The sequence below is a fragment of the Sciurus carolinensis genome, unplaced genomic scaffold, assembly GCF_902686445.1.
Source record: "Sciurus carolinensis unplaced genomic scaffold, mSciCar1.2, whole genome shotgun sequence".
NCBI classification, from domain to species: domain Eukaryota; kingdom Metazoa; phylum Chordata; class Mammalia; order Rodentia; family Sciuridae; genus Sciurus; species Sciurus carolinensis.
In genome coordinates, this window is record NW_025920235.1 from 330641 (window position 1) to 346069 (window position 15429).

A 15429-nucleotide genomic window follows, 5' to 3' on the forward strand; every position below is an offset into this window, starting at 1 on the left:
AACCTGACTCCCAGTGTCTGAATTAAGGGGCAAGGCTGCACTCACTCCCTTCCCGAGATGCCAACCCACATTTGACAACATTTTGGCAGCCAACGTGGGGCCTCAAAGGAAGATGAAGTCCACAGAGCTGCTGGGTGAGTGACTTCCTTATGGGAATCTACTGCCTTCCATTAGAGTTCCCCAGGCATGAACTTTAAAAGTGCTGTTAAGGAGTAGGTGAGTAAAAGGCTTGGAAAAGGAGGCTATAAATATATGTGACAATGTTATAAATTGTGCCCCATGGGTGACATTACATAGAATATGGGATCCCGAGTCATGGGAGAGAGTTATATATTTAGCCCATATAAAGGAGGGTAAATCGTACCCTCTCACTTTTTATCCATTTGTTATTGCTCTTTTAGCATGTCTTAGGGGGATTCCTTAGGAACAGCACTTAGACTTACATGATACTCTGACTGTGCAAGTAGAGCGTGGGAAAAGTGAGAAGGAAGATGAAACTATAAATGCCAATCCACAGGCACCAGTAAAAAACAGGGAAAAACAAGAGCTAGAAAAACCACAGGAATTTAGAGATAAGGAGGACTCTCACCCACAGTCAAGGCCTAGTCAGCTGTATCCTGTATTGCCATCTTGTGGCCAGAGTGCTACATTACCATCAAATGAAAGTAGAAAACCACCATGGGTAGCTGAAGAATCTGTTTCTGCTTCTCCAGCATATTCAAATAATAATCCTTGGGGGCCACATTTTAATGATTTGTGTCAAACTGGGATCATAATTTGGGAACTCCCGTACAAGCTTTTCCAGTAAATGTCAATAGAACAGCACAGTGAACTTTGCATTGGCATCCTCATGAACAAAAGTCAGTTACTACTATTAGGAAGGCAGTTCAAGAAAATGGTCTTCATTCCCCTTATACTACTCAGTTAATGGAGAATTTTAGTCTAGATCTTAACACTCCCAAGGACTGGAAAGATTTGTGTCATATGATATTGAGCTCTGGAGAGCAGGTTCTATGACCAATGTGAACAACAAGTTGAAAGGAATAATAGGGCAGGAGTTGAGTTAAATGCTGAATGTTTACAGGGAGAAGGAATCTATGCTTCACCAGCTGTTCAGGCGCAGGGCCCACCTCACTATTTAGATCAAGTGCATTTCTCTACCCAGCAAGCTTTAAAACAAATCCCTAGCAAAGGAGAAACTAAATCACTTTTTCTCTCCCACCCCTTCCTCTCATCCCTTCTTTCTGCCTTCCTCTTCCTCAGTCTTTTATGCTATAATTAATGGTTATTATCATTTTTTCTTCTAGGGTTCTTTTTTAGTTTTGTTTTTCTTAAATGCAATATTTTTGAGCTCACAGTTTTGATCCTACATACCTAGGTTAATAATTTTCTGATCAGTTCTACTTTTATTCAACTCTAGAGTTATTTTTGAACATCTGTTACATTGCAATGGAGATAAACATTACAAAGCCTTTACTCTTGTGTTATGTGTACATCATATGTCTGCTAAAAATCATGTACATGATTTCAAAATTAAGCGTGCATAAAATTAAAATTAAAAAATGGATCCAATTTTTTTTATTTTTTTACTTTTTCTCTTTAGTTATACATGACAGTAGAATGTATTTTGACATATCATACATACATGGAATATAAGTACCCATTCTTATGATTGTACATGATGTGGAGTTACACTGGTCATATATTCATATATGAAAGTTATGTTCAATTTATTCTACTGTCTTTCCTATTCCCATTCCCCTCCCCTCCCCCCATTTCTCCTGTCCAATAGTGTGATCTTTCACTTCTCCCTCCTCCCTGCCTCTTGTGATTTCAGTATCTGCATATCAGAAAAAGCATTCTGCTTTTGTTTTTGTTTTTTTTTTTTTTTTTTTGCGACTGGCTTATTTCACTTTGCATGATAGTTTACAGTTTCATCCATTTACCAGCAAATGCCATAATTTCATTCTTCTTTATGACTAAGTAATATTCCATATTACTTAGTGCATATATGCCACATTTTCTTTATCCATTCATCTTTTGAAGGGCATCTAGTTTGGTTCCATAGTTTAGTTATTGTGGATTGAGCTTCTATGAACATTGATGTGGCCACCTCACATGCTGATTTTATGTCCTTTGGGTATATGTCGAGGAGTGGGATAACTGGGTCAAATGGCGGTTCCATTCCAAGTTTTCTGAGGAATCTCCATACTGCTTTCAGGAGTGGTTGTACCAATTTGCAGTCCCAACAGCAATGTATGAATGTGCCTTTTCCCCACATCCTCACCAACATTTACTGTTACTTGTATTCTTGAAAATTGCCACTCTGACTGGAGTGAGATAGAATTTCAGTGTTGTTTTAATTTGCATTTCTCTAACTGCTAGTGATGTTGAATATTTCTTCATATTATTTGTTGATCATTCATATTTCTTCTTCTGTGAAGTATCTGTTCAATGCCTTTGTCCATTTACTGATTGGATTCTTTGTTTTTATGGTGTTAAGTTTTTTGAGTTCTTTATATATCCTGGAGATTAATGCTCTATATGAGGTGCAGATGGCAAAGATTTTCTCCCATTTTGTAGGCTCGCTCTTCACATTCTTGATTGTTTTCTTTGCCGTGAAGAAGCTTTTCAGTTTGCTACCATTCCATTTACTGATTCTTGATTTCACTTCTTGCACTTTAGGAGTCTTGTTGAGGAATTAATTTCCTAAGACTACATGATAAAGATTTGGGCCTACTTTCTCTTCTAGTAGGTGCAGGGTCTCTGGCCTAATGTCTATGCCCTTGATCTACTTTGAGTTGATTTTTGTTTAGAGTGAGAGATAGGGGTTCAATTCCATTTTTTTTATTCTTTCTGTCTCTTTTATTTATTTATTTATTTCATTATTATTGTATATAAATGGGATACATGTTGTTTCTCTATTTGTACATGGAGTCAAGGCATATCATTTGTGTAATCATACATTTACATAGGGCAATGATGTTTGATTCATTATTTTTTTCCTTTCCCTCCCACCCCTCCCACCCCTCTTTTCCCTCTATACAGTCCTTCTTTCCTTCATTGTTACCACACTCCTTATCCCTAACCCTAAACCTAATGCTAACCCTTCCCACCCCCTAATATATGTCCTCATCCGCTTATCAGCGAGATCATTCGTCCTTTAGTTTTTTGAGATTGTCTTATCTCACTTAGCATGATATTCTCCAATTTCATCCATTTGCCTGCAAATGCCATAATTTTATCATTCTTCATTGCGGAGTAATATTCCATTGTATATATATGCCACAGTTTCTTCATCCATTCATCAACTGATGGGCAACTAGGTTGGTTCCACAATCTGGCTATGGTGAATTGAGCAGCAATGAACATTGATGTGGCTGTATCTCTGTAGTATGCTGATTTTAAGTCCTTTGGGTATAGGCCAAGGAGTGGGATAGCTGGGTCAAATGGCGTTTCCATTCCAAGCTTTCTGAGGAATCTCCACACTGCTTTCCAGAGTGGCTGCACTAATTTGCAACCCCACCAGCAATGTATGAGTGTTCCTTTTTCACCACATCCTCGCCAACACTTATTGTTGCTTGTGTTCTTGATAATCGCCATTCTAATTGGGGTGAGATGAAATCTTAGGGTAGTTTTGATTTGCATTTTCCTTATTACTAGGGATGTTGAACATTTTTTCATATATCTGTTGATTGCTTGTACATCTTCATCTGTGAAGTGTCTGTTCATTTCCTTAGCCCATTTGTTGATTGGATTATTTGTATTCTTCATGTAGAATTTTTTGAGTTCTTTATAGATTCTGGAAATTAGCGCTCTCTCTGAAGTATGGTTGGCAAAGATATTCTCCCACTCTGTAGGCTTTCTCTTCACATTGCTGATAGTTTCCTGTGCTGAGAGAAAGCTTTTTAGTTTGAATCTATCCCAGTTGTTGATTCTTGCTTTTATTTCTTGTGCTATGGGAGTCCTGTTAAGGAAGTCTGATCCTAAGCCAACAAGTTGAAGATTTGGACCTATTTTTCTTCTATAAGATGCAGGGTCTTTGATCTGATTCCAAGGTCCTTGATCCATTTTGAGTTGAGTTTTGTGTAGGGTGAGAGATAGGGGTTTAATTTCATTCTGTTGCATATGGTTTTCCAGTTTTCCCAGCACCATTTGTTGAAGAGGCTATCTTTTCTCCATTGCATATATTTGGACCCTTTGTCTAGTATGAGAAAATTGTAATTATTTGGGTTTGTGTCCATGTCCTCTATTCTGTACCATTGATCTACCTGTCTATTTTGGTACCAATACCATGCGGTTTTTGTTACTATTGCTTTGTAGTAGAGTTGAAGATCTGGTATTGCAATACCCCCTGCTTCGTTCTTGCTACTTAGGATTGCTTTAGCTATTCTATGTTTTTTATCCTTCCAGATGAATTTCAAAATTGCTTGCTCTATTTCTGCATCATTGGGATTTTATTTGGAATTGCATTGAACCTGTATAGCACTTTTTTAGGTAGTATGGCCATTTTGACAATATTAATTCTGCCTATCCAGGAACATGGGAGATCTTTCCATCTTCTAAGGTTTTCTTTAATTTCTTTTTTAGTGTTCTGTAGTTCTCATTGTAGAGGTCTTTCACCTCTTTTGTGAGATTGATTCCCAAGTATTTTATTTTTTTCGATGCTATTGTGAATGTGGTAGTTTTCCTAATTTCTCTTTCTGAGGATTCATCACTTATGTACAAAAATGCATTGGATTTATGAGCATTGATCTTGTAACCTGCTACTTTACTGAATTCACTTATGAGTTCTAAAAGTTTTCTGGTGGAATTTCCAGGTTCCTCTAAATATATAATCATGTCATCAGCGAACAGGGATAGTTTGAGTTCTTCTTTTCCAATTCGTATCCCTTTAATTTCTTTGGTTTGTCTAATTGCTCTGTCTAGAGTCGCAAGGATGATGTTGAATAGAAGTGGTGAAAGAGGGCATCCCTGCCTTGTTCCAGTTTTTAGGGGGAAGGCTTTCAGTTTTTCACTATTTAGAATGATATTGGCTATGGGCTTAGTGTAGATTGCCTTTATAATGTTAAGGAATGTTCCCACTACCCCAATTTTTTCTAGTGTTTTGAGCATGAAGGGATGCTGTATTTTATCGAATGCTTTTTCTGCATCTATTGATATAATCATGTGATTCTTAACTTTAAGTCTGTTAATATGGTGAATGACATTTATTGATTTGTGAATGTTGAACCAACCTTGCATTCCTGGGATAAAACCCACTTGATCGTGGTGCACTGTCTTTTTAATATATATTTGTATGCGATTTGCTAAAATTTTGTTGAGAATTTTTGCGTCGATGTTCATTAAGGATATTGGTCTGAAATTTTCTTTCCTCGATGTGTCTCTGTCTGGTTTAGGTATCAGGGTAATATTGGCTTCATAGAATGAGTTTGGGAGGGTTCCCTCCTCTTCTATTTCATGAAATACTTTGAGGAGTATTGGAATGAGCTCTTCTTTAAAGGTTTTGTAGAACTCGGCTGAGAACCCATCTGGTCCCAGACTTTTCTTTGTTGGTAGGCTTTTGATGATCCTCTTCTATTTCACTGCTTGAAATTGGTTTATTTAAGTTGTGTATGTCCTCCCCGTTCAGTTTAGGTAATTCATATGTCTCTATAAATTTGTTGATGTCTTCGAGGTTTTCTGTTTTTTTGGAGTATAGATTTTCAAAATAGCTTCTAATTATGTTTTGTATTTCAGTCGTGTCTGTTGTGATGTTTCCTTGTTCATTCCGAATTTTAGTAATTTGAGTTTTCTCCCTCTTTCTCTTTGTTAGTGTAGCTAAGGGTGTATCAATTTTGTTTATTTCTTCGAAGAACCAACTATTTATTTTGTTAATTTTTCTAATTGTTTCTTTTGTTTCAATTTCGTTGATTTCGGCTCAGATTTTAACTATTTTCTGTCTTCTACTACTTTTGGTATTGGTCTGCTCTTCTTTTTCTAGGGCTTTGAGCTGTAGTGCTAAGACATTTATTTGTTGATTTCTACTTCTTTTTTTGAATGCGCCCTATGAAATAAATCTTCCTCTAAGTACTGCTTTCATAGTGTCCCAGAGATTTTGATATGATGTGTCTTTGTTCTCGTTTATATCTAAGAATTTTTTTATTTCCCTCCTGATGTCTTCTGTTATCCGTTCATCATATAATAGTGTATTATTTAATCTTCAGGTATTGGAGAAGTTTCTGTTTTTTATTTTGTCATTTATTTCTAATTTCAATCCATTATGATCTGATAGAGTACAAGGTAGTATCTCTATCTTCTTGTATTTGCTAACAGTAGCTTTGTGGCATGAAACATGGTCTATTTTAGAGAAGGATCCATGTGCTGCTGAAAAGAAAGTGTATTCATTCTTTGTTGGATGGTATATTCTATATATGTCCTTTAAGCCTAAATTGTTGATTGTGTTATTGAGATCTATGGTTTCTTTATTCAATTTTTGTTTGGATGATCTATCCAGTGGTGAGAGAAGTGTATTAAAATCGCCTAGTATTATTGTGTTGTGGTCTATTTGATATCTGGAATTGAGATGGATTTGTTTGATGTACGTGGATGAGCCAATGTTCGGGGCATAGATATTTAAGATTGTTATGTCTTGCTGATTTATGCTTCCCTTAAGCAGCATATAATGTCCTTCTTTATCCCTTCTGACTAGTTTTGACTTGAAGTCCACATTATCTGAAATGAGGATGGATACTCCAGCTTTTTTGCTGCGTCCGTGTGCATGGTATGTTTTTCCCCATCTTTTCACCTTTAGTCTATGGGTATCTCTTTCTATAAGATGAGTCTCTTGCAGGCAGCATATTGTTGGATTTTAGTTTTTAATCCAATCTGCCAGTCTATGTCTTTTCATAGATGAATTCAGGCCATTAACATTCAGGGTTATTATTGAGATATGATTTGAATTCCCAGTCATTTGACTCATATTTGTTTTTTGACATGATTTTGTTTCTCCCTTATTTGGCTATTCCTTTAGGCTAGTGCCTCCTGTTGCTGATTTGCATCATTGTTTTTCATCTCTTCCTCATGGAATATTTTGCTGAGAATGTTCTGTAATGCTGGCTTTCTTTTTGCAAATTCCTTTAGCTTTTGTTTATCATAGAAGGATCTTATTTCATCGTCTTATTTGAATGTAAGTTTTGCTGGGTATAAGATTCTTGGTTGGCATCCATTTTCTTTCAGGGCTTGGTAAATGTTGTTCCAGGCCCTTCTAGCTTTTAGGGTCTCGATTGAAAAATCTGCTGATATTCTTATTGGTTTCCCTCTGAATGTAATTTGATTCTTTTCTCTCGCGGCCTTTAAAATTCTGTCTTTATTTTGTATGTTAGGTACCTTTATAATAATGTGCCTTGATGTGGGTCTGTTGTAATTTTGTATATTTGGAGTTCTATAATCCTCTTGTACTTGGTTTTCCATTTCATTCTTCAGATTGGGGAAATTTTCTGATATTATTTCATTGAATAGATTGTTCATTTCTTTGGTTTGTTTCTCTAAGTCTTCCTCAATTCCAATAATTCTCAAATTTGGCCTTTTCATGATATCCCATAATTCTTGTAGATTCTGTTCATGATTTCTTACCATCTTCTCTGTTTGGCCAACTTTGTTTTCAAGATTAAATATTTTTTCTTCAACGTCTGAGTTTCTGTCTTCCAGGTGTTCTACCCTATTCGTTATGCTTTCTATGGAGTTTTTAACTTGGTTTATTGTTTTCTTCATTTCAATATTTCAGTTTGCTTTTTTTTCAATATCTCTAACTCTTTATTGAAATGATCTCTTGCTTCCCGTATTTGGTCTTTTAACTGTTGATTTGTGCGTTCATTTAATGCCTGCATTTGCTCTTTCATCTCCTCCTTCAATGCCTGCATTTGCTCTTTAATCTCCTCATTTGCTTCTCTGATTGTTTTAATTATGTACATTCTGAACTCCCTTTCTGACATTTCTTCTGCTGTGCTGTCATTGGGTTTTATTGATGTAGTATCTAGGTTTGTTTGGGACATTTTCTTCCCTTGTTTTCTCATATTGGTCAGATGTCAGTGGGAATCTGAGATATTGCAGATTTCCTCTATTGGCTTATAGTGTCCCAGTAGATTTCCAGTGTATCACCTCCCAGCCTTCAGTAGCCTGAAGTCTTGGAGGAACTTGATAATGCATTGCTTCCGAAGAAAGCTGCCCCTAGCCCCTACTGGTTTCAGGGTTTGGAGCTGGCTCTGTGTGGAAAGGCTCTCACTGCGGGCCTGCACCATGCAGCTGGCCGTGTGGGGGAGCCCACTGCCGGAGTGTGGAAGGCTACCTTGGGAAGACTCTACCTGCCCTACCCTGCTATGATAAGCCACCCCATCTGTGCCTGGCGCTCAGGCCAAGTTTTGCCCAGTGGGGGAGACTCACCCCATGACTCTAATTTTGTCCAAGTCTCTCAATGACTCCCCTTCTTGAGTCCTGGGTTCTTGGAGTGACTGGAGATGCAGTCACCCTCTACGTCGCCATCTTGGATCACCCCATGGAAAGAGCCTTTGCAGCCCGAGTGGGCAGATCTGCCTGAAGAAGTCTCTGGCTGCCCTGCCCTGATCCCAGATGCTGCTTGCGGATCGAAGCTCTCCGTTGGCTCGGGGACTTGTGACTGTCTCTATGTAGAAAAGCTATCACTGGGCGGTCTGTTCCGAGAAGCTAGCCTTGAAAGGCAGCTCCCACCGCAGGGGTCCAGGCTCCTTGGGGAGGTCACTGGCTGCCCTGTCCTGGTCCCTGAAGCTGCTTGCGGTCCAGAGTGTGCCGCGCTGGCTCCGGGACTTGGAACTTGTTCTGATCAGGAAAACTCTCAGTAGGGGGCCTGCTCTGAGAACCTGGAGAAGCTGGCTGTGTGGGAGTGGCCCACCACCAGAGTGTGCAGGGCTGCCTGTGGAAGACTCTAGCTGCCCTGCCCTTCTCCGATAAGCCACCTCTATATGGGTCTGCCACCCAGGCCGAACTTTACCCAGTGGGCAGACTCACCCGTGACTCTATTTTGGTCCGAGTCTCTCAATGTCTCCCCTTCTTAACTCCTGGGTTCTGGAGCGACTGGGGATGCAGTCCCCCTCTAGTCTGCCATCTTGGATCATGCCTGGATCCAATATTTTTAATTCACATGATTTAAAGAGGTTCAATTTAAATTGCGTAAACTAATAAGAGTAAAATGTCTTTGAAATTACCTGGCACATCTCTAGGTGGTGAAACTAATAAAATGTTGATGTTTATAAATGTCTAATAGCAATTGATTCTAGGACTTTTCTTCAACAGAAAAGAGTCAGTCAATACTGTTCACTACTCTTGTTTTATATCTTTGTTTTACAGTAAAATACATAAATTAGACTTAACATATATAAGATTACTCAAATGTGTTAGAGACATCTGATTAATTTGCAAAGTTAAAATGCTAATTAGTAAATACCATCAAGTACTCTTAACTCCTTAAATTCCAGGTCATAGCATACTTAAACATAATTGGTGTTTTCATAGATTGGTGAATTAAAAGGTTAAAAATTTCTTTGTGTTATCACTAAACACAATGTAACTAAGAATTCTACAGGTACCATTCTATATACAAAGGGCTCCAAAAGTTTTAACTGTGTTTTCATTAGAGTACTATAAACAACAAAGTGTCTCTGGGTAAGAAAATGCTTATGTGGTAAACATGTGGGTCTAAGTAAGTGCTAAGACAGTCTATGTGTAAGTAAAGGGCAAATTTCCACAAGTTTGTGTGTAACTAAGTTGGTTATATGTATGTGAAACAATCAGGTAAAGCTACTTAAGATTTTTCCTTAGGCCAAACACTAATGTGCTCATATAAACCAAAGTTTAATCTATATGTTAAAATGTCAAGGATTTCTTAGAAACACTAATTTACTCTTAACATCATGTCTATTTTCTTCTTTAGAACAATTACTCTTGAAATTTAGGGTTTACACAATTATGGTTAAACAACAAATGTTAGAGTATTGTACTATGTTAGAGAGTTTAAAAGAAGCAATAGTTAAATACAATTTAAATAATACACTTGTTTTAGCATGCTAGAATAAGTAAACACTATAAGCTACAAAAGAGAGATTCTTAGACAAATGTGCCTAATATTTATCAAGTGAAACTGACAGAGTCAGAAATTTTTAGTCAGTTTAAGGTCTACAGACCTTCCTAAGCTACACAGGTAGGCTTAATCTATGTTTGCCAGTATAATTTTCTAGCCCTAAATAACAGAAATTATACAGATCTCTACTAAACACAGGCTTATACCAATAAAAGAATATTTTACATAAATCAGATGACATCAAGTAGCTTAGCTATATTTTCTGGGGACATTAATGACATTAAATGTTAAATGTTGTGTTTACATTCCTGATAACTTGGACAATGTTAAGGTTCCTACACAAAGGCCTTGTCCTTTCCAGCCTTTGTTAAGCCTTATCATGGGAAAATTTTCTCAGTTCTTCTACCTCCTGGTGAGAGATTATTAACTTCTGTCATCTTCATGATATTCATTGACATGATCTAGGTTCTGCAACAATTATTTTGTATTAATCTCATTTCAGTGCTCATGTCTTTTTGTTCTCTCATACAAGCACCCACCCCCAGATGCCTTTAAAACCTGCTCTTCCCCAACCAAACTTCTACCTTGGACCCCTCAATTGGCCTGATTTTTAAAAGGGAACTCCAAACTGCTTGCCCCACACCACCTGCTCCCAGCTCAAAGCAGCCAGAGGGGTCACCCCCCCACTGTCCTTACAGTAGTAAGGAGTTCCTAAAGCAAAAGAGAAAGCTAGAATTGGGGACAGGCAATTAGTGTAGAAATAGGGGAATCAGTCAAATTGTGGAAGTGGAGACCATAAAAACTATCTTCCTCTGGAATTTGGAGACTCTTCCTGGGAGAATGTAATGTCAAATGTTTGCAGAGTCCATTGGTTATGATTTAACTGGCTGAATCACAGTGGTCCTTCTCCTGCCCTTTCACTTCTCACTTTATGCATGTCACTTGCAAAACTAGACCTAAGCACACAGGAAGGAAGGATAGATAAGGGGAAAAAAACTGGAGAACAAAAGAGACCTTAACCTATAAAGGATGTAAGGTCGGTTTGCTTCTTGGGACTTTAGAACATCAACTGTGGTCCCCTTCTCCCTCCTGAGAGAGGTCTGTGTTATCAACTTTAAATAGAATCTGCTTAATATGCTAAATCCTATTACAATGTCAGGATTATCCTGTATAATTTTCCTTATAATATTTGCAGTCCTTAAATGTTTGTGGTCCATTTTCAACAAGAGACTCATGAGGGTTCAGGTCAGTCAGGTCCTCCTGAAGGAATCCCTTTTCCTAGTTCTTGGTTTGCAGCAGTTAATGCCTCAAGTATGTAAACTTGCATAGGGGAGCATTCCACTCTGACCACTTAGGAATATAAACAACTGCCCCCAAATTGGGCCATCAAAACAGACAATGGACCTGCATACTCCTCAAACAAATTCAAAAGTTGGGCATCTACTTGGAATATCAAGGTAATTACAGGAATCCCATAAAATCCACAAGAGCAAGGAATTGTAGAAAGAATGCACCATACCATAAAAGTAAAGTTACAAAAAGAAAAAGGGGGAGAAGGAGGAACATATATGTCTGCATCATACACACTCAATCACATTCTGTTCACTCTGAATTTCTTAACCTTTGATGACCATGGTATTTCACTAGCTATGAAGCATTGGGGTTCATTTCCTGGTAACACTCCTCTGACATTGGTGTATTGGAAAGACCCCCTATCAAATCACCTTCATGGACCACACCCTTTACTAACTTAGGGGTGAGATTTTACTTGTATTTTCCCAGAAAGTGAATCTACACTAATTTGGATATCAGCCAGATGGATCAAACTCGCTATGTCATATGGAGGTCAACAGAAAAGATGTTCACAAGCCTTAATGGAGGAGCTGAAGAGATTCCACCTTGAAGACACAGAAGGCTCCTCAGCCAGACAAGAACAATTATCAAAAACACAACAAGAAAAATGGAGAAAGAAAAGAGGTCACCATGTACCTCCAGTATCTTGGGGGGATTAAAAGGAGTAGTTCAGGAGGCCTCAAAAAATGGTTCCTGATGGTGATACTTCCCCATCCACTTTGTTTTTACTAATTTGTGCTATTATCACTGCCAATTCACAGTGCACTGGTGCAAAAGTAATTGGGATCCCCAATCCATCCATGGTGCTGCCATTAGGCTTAGATGCAGAAGTTCTGCTTTCTATCTTAACTTCTAATACTTCCATAGGCATTCCTGCCACTTCAGCACCTCCTCGTCAAGCTCAATTTAATATTACTGTTAACACTACTGGCAGTTGGCTATTCATGAAGTTGTCCAATAGTTCCTCCAATTCTGAACTCTCATTATGTGATCAAGTGATCTGCTTATGCCCTGATACTCTCCTAGATCATACTATAGGAAACTTCACAGGTCTTAGATTAGTTAAATTAACTTCTGTACCTAAGAATAGTTCTACAAATGCCTTTCCTGGTTTGTGTGTGTGCCCATGGATTTCTGCCAATGCCACTAAAAATATAAACAGAATTAGACCATTGGCTGACATCCATCCCCACCAGTGGATGCAAATTCACAAACCTTTTAGAGTTACCCAGCAGCTTTCATCCTTTGCCATACCTTTAGTAATAAATACCTCAGAACCTGCCCCAAGCTCACAGAAAATGTATTATAATTCTTCTGGAAGTACCTCCTGTTAGGTACTCCATTATTATGTAATTGGAAAAGATGTTTAGATATAGGAGCTATGGTTTTCCTCAATGGGACTCATTTTAATGGAAAATCTTCACAAATGTTTAATGAGCCTCTGTGTTCAGCATCCTTTTTATTTCATTGTCTCTAACCAAACCACCAATATGTCTATATATATTTTGATGATTCTACATGGTGCTTCCTGACCAATTGTTGGTTTCCTGGGTTTTCAACTGCATTGTTAGCTAGAGTATCTCCTTACATTTGGGTTATATCAAATGATACTCATACTATTCAACCAATAGTTCTAACTAAAGATGTACAATTAATACATGCTAAAAGAGATTTTGGACTTACTGCATTGCTTGCAGGTATCATTACTGCTGCCCTAACTGGTTCAACTGATACCAAAATACCCTTGTTACAAACTGGCACTAATGCTGCAGTGCTAAATGCACAGGCTACTAGAGTCTGTGAAGCCTTCACTCTTCAACATCAAACTAGTACATTAATACAAAGGGGTATCCTAAATTTGCAGCAACAAAGAGATCCCACAATTGAAAAAATGGATATCATGTAAATGATAATGTGTTCACAATGTAATCCCACATTACCCTATGCTTGTGTAACTTATGGCAACACTTGACAATGTGACTAAGTGGAGGCAAGAATTAAGTACATATTTAAGGGGTCCTTGGAAAACTTGGTTAAAGAACTTAACACTCAAACCAGGTCACATGGTCATGTCAATCAATGAAACCCAGGCCCAAATTGTATTAAATGCTTCTTTCTTTACATGATTATGGAACAAAATCACCTCCACATTTGATCCTGTAAATATTGTGCTATTTGGCCTTTCCCTTGCTGGCATTGTAATATCATTTCTATGTATTTGCTGCCTTTGTAACAGAACCTCAAAAATTGAGACTAGGCAGATCATGTTAACTCAGGTCATGATAGCAAAAAAGAAAAAAGGGAGAAAATGAGGAGAATCCTGGGGTTTGCAAGGCATGAATTCAAGGTATGGTTTGGGCTTGAGCACAGAACACTGGGCTTTCCTCATGTCATATGAGTACACTCTGTGATGACCCAATACCTCTTGAGCCTTCCTGTTCCCCAGTAGAAATCTGCTCTTCCCCATAGTATGGTATTGTAAACATGTAACCTGAGCAGTGACCTGGCTATCTCATTAAGATGATTGGTTCTCACTTCACATATAAACTATTATACTTCTTGAATAAATCAAGTCTGAGTCAGAGAACCTGGCTCCCAGTGTCTGAATTAAGGGACACCAGTCATACTCCCTTCCTGAGAGACCAACCCACATTTGACAACAGAGACTGGCTTGCTTGATATTTAAGATCAAACTTAGGGATTGACATTAAAATACGGGTACCAAGAAAACAAATATTTGACTCTTGCCCTCTGAGTCAGCCTAAATTTAGGAAAAGAGAGAACTTCTCTAAGGAGCTTTATAACTCTGGGCCACGTGACCTCACAATCAGGGAGATTAATGAGACCTGTAGAGGATGGAAAGCCAATCAGTGCACCTGCTGCCAAGAAGATGGTCACTGAAAAATGGAGACATCCCTGATGCTTCCAAAGGAAGCTATCTCATCAAGGAGATCCTACCTAACAAAGGTAACTATAGGAGTTAATAAGCTGCCCTCAACTTCTCCATGAGTGTCCCCTGTGGGAACTCAGCTGACGCTTAATAGCAGATAGGAACAAGGTCTGTTTGACCAGCTTGACCTTGACCCCCTAGCAAGACAGTTAAAACCAAAATAAATAATCTCTGGGCATTTAAAAGAAGAATAAATAGTCAAATATGATGTAAGATGTATATTTGTGTTAACCCAAAGAATAATAAGACTTGGGACTATAAAAAGATTCTTTGACAGGCAGGAGTTCCAGATAACTATCAAGATAAACTGCTAGAGTCAGAAAATTTTGGTTACTTTAAGGCCTACAGATCTTTCTAAACAGGTCCAAGCCTGCTAAATTGCCTACAGAAGTTCCTACAAGATCATATACACAAGTTCCTCAACCAATCAGTCAATCAACTGCTTCTCCTTCAAAACTACCAGGCCCTAACACAAAAAGCTGATACCTGTGATTTACTATTGACACGTCTGACTCCAAAAACTCTGCTCCCACCTAAAGCCCTCCCTAACTTCCTTTTTACAGGAATGAGACTCTTCACCCTTCACCAGCAGGAAGAAGCTACAGAAGAAAGACCATTTACCCACCCCTGGTATCTATTAAAACAAAAAGGGATGAATATTCATATCAGATCTACCATTTTGCTGCCACCATTATTCTGCCTCTCTACACCAGTTTACAACCTAGATTCTTAGCCTGAGAACTTCCTAATCAGTCATTGGTTCAGATTGTTTTCCTCAAGCTTTCTTATCAGTCGTTAGTCACATTGTTATTAGCCCATGAAATTCTACTACCTAAGAATGGCTCCCCCACCATTCTCTCTATCACCCTTGTGGTCAGGCACTATGCCTGTCCACTTAATAAAATTTCTTGTGTGAATTCCCACATCAGGAAAGGTTTCTGGGTGCTTTCAGGTGGGATGCTTATAGATATGTTATTCCTTATTTTATACAAAACACAGTGAATGAATAACCAAAGAATTACAATATTTTTTCAAT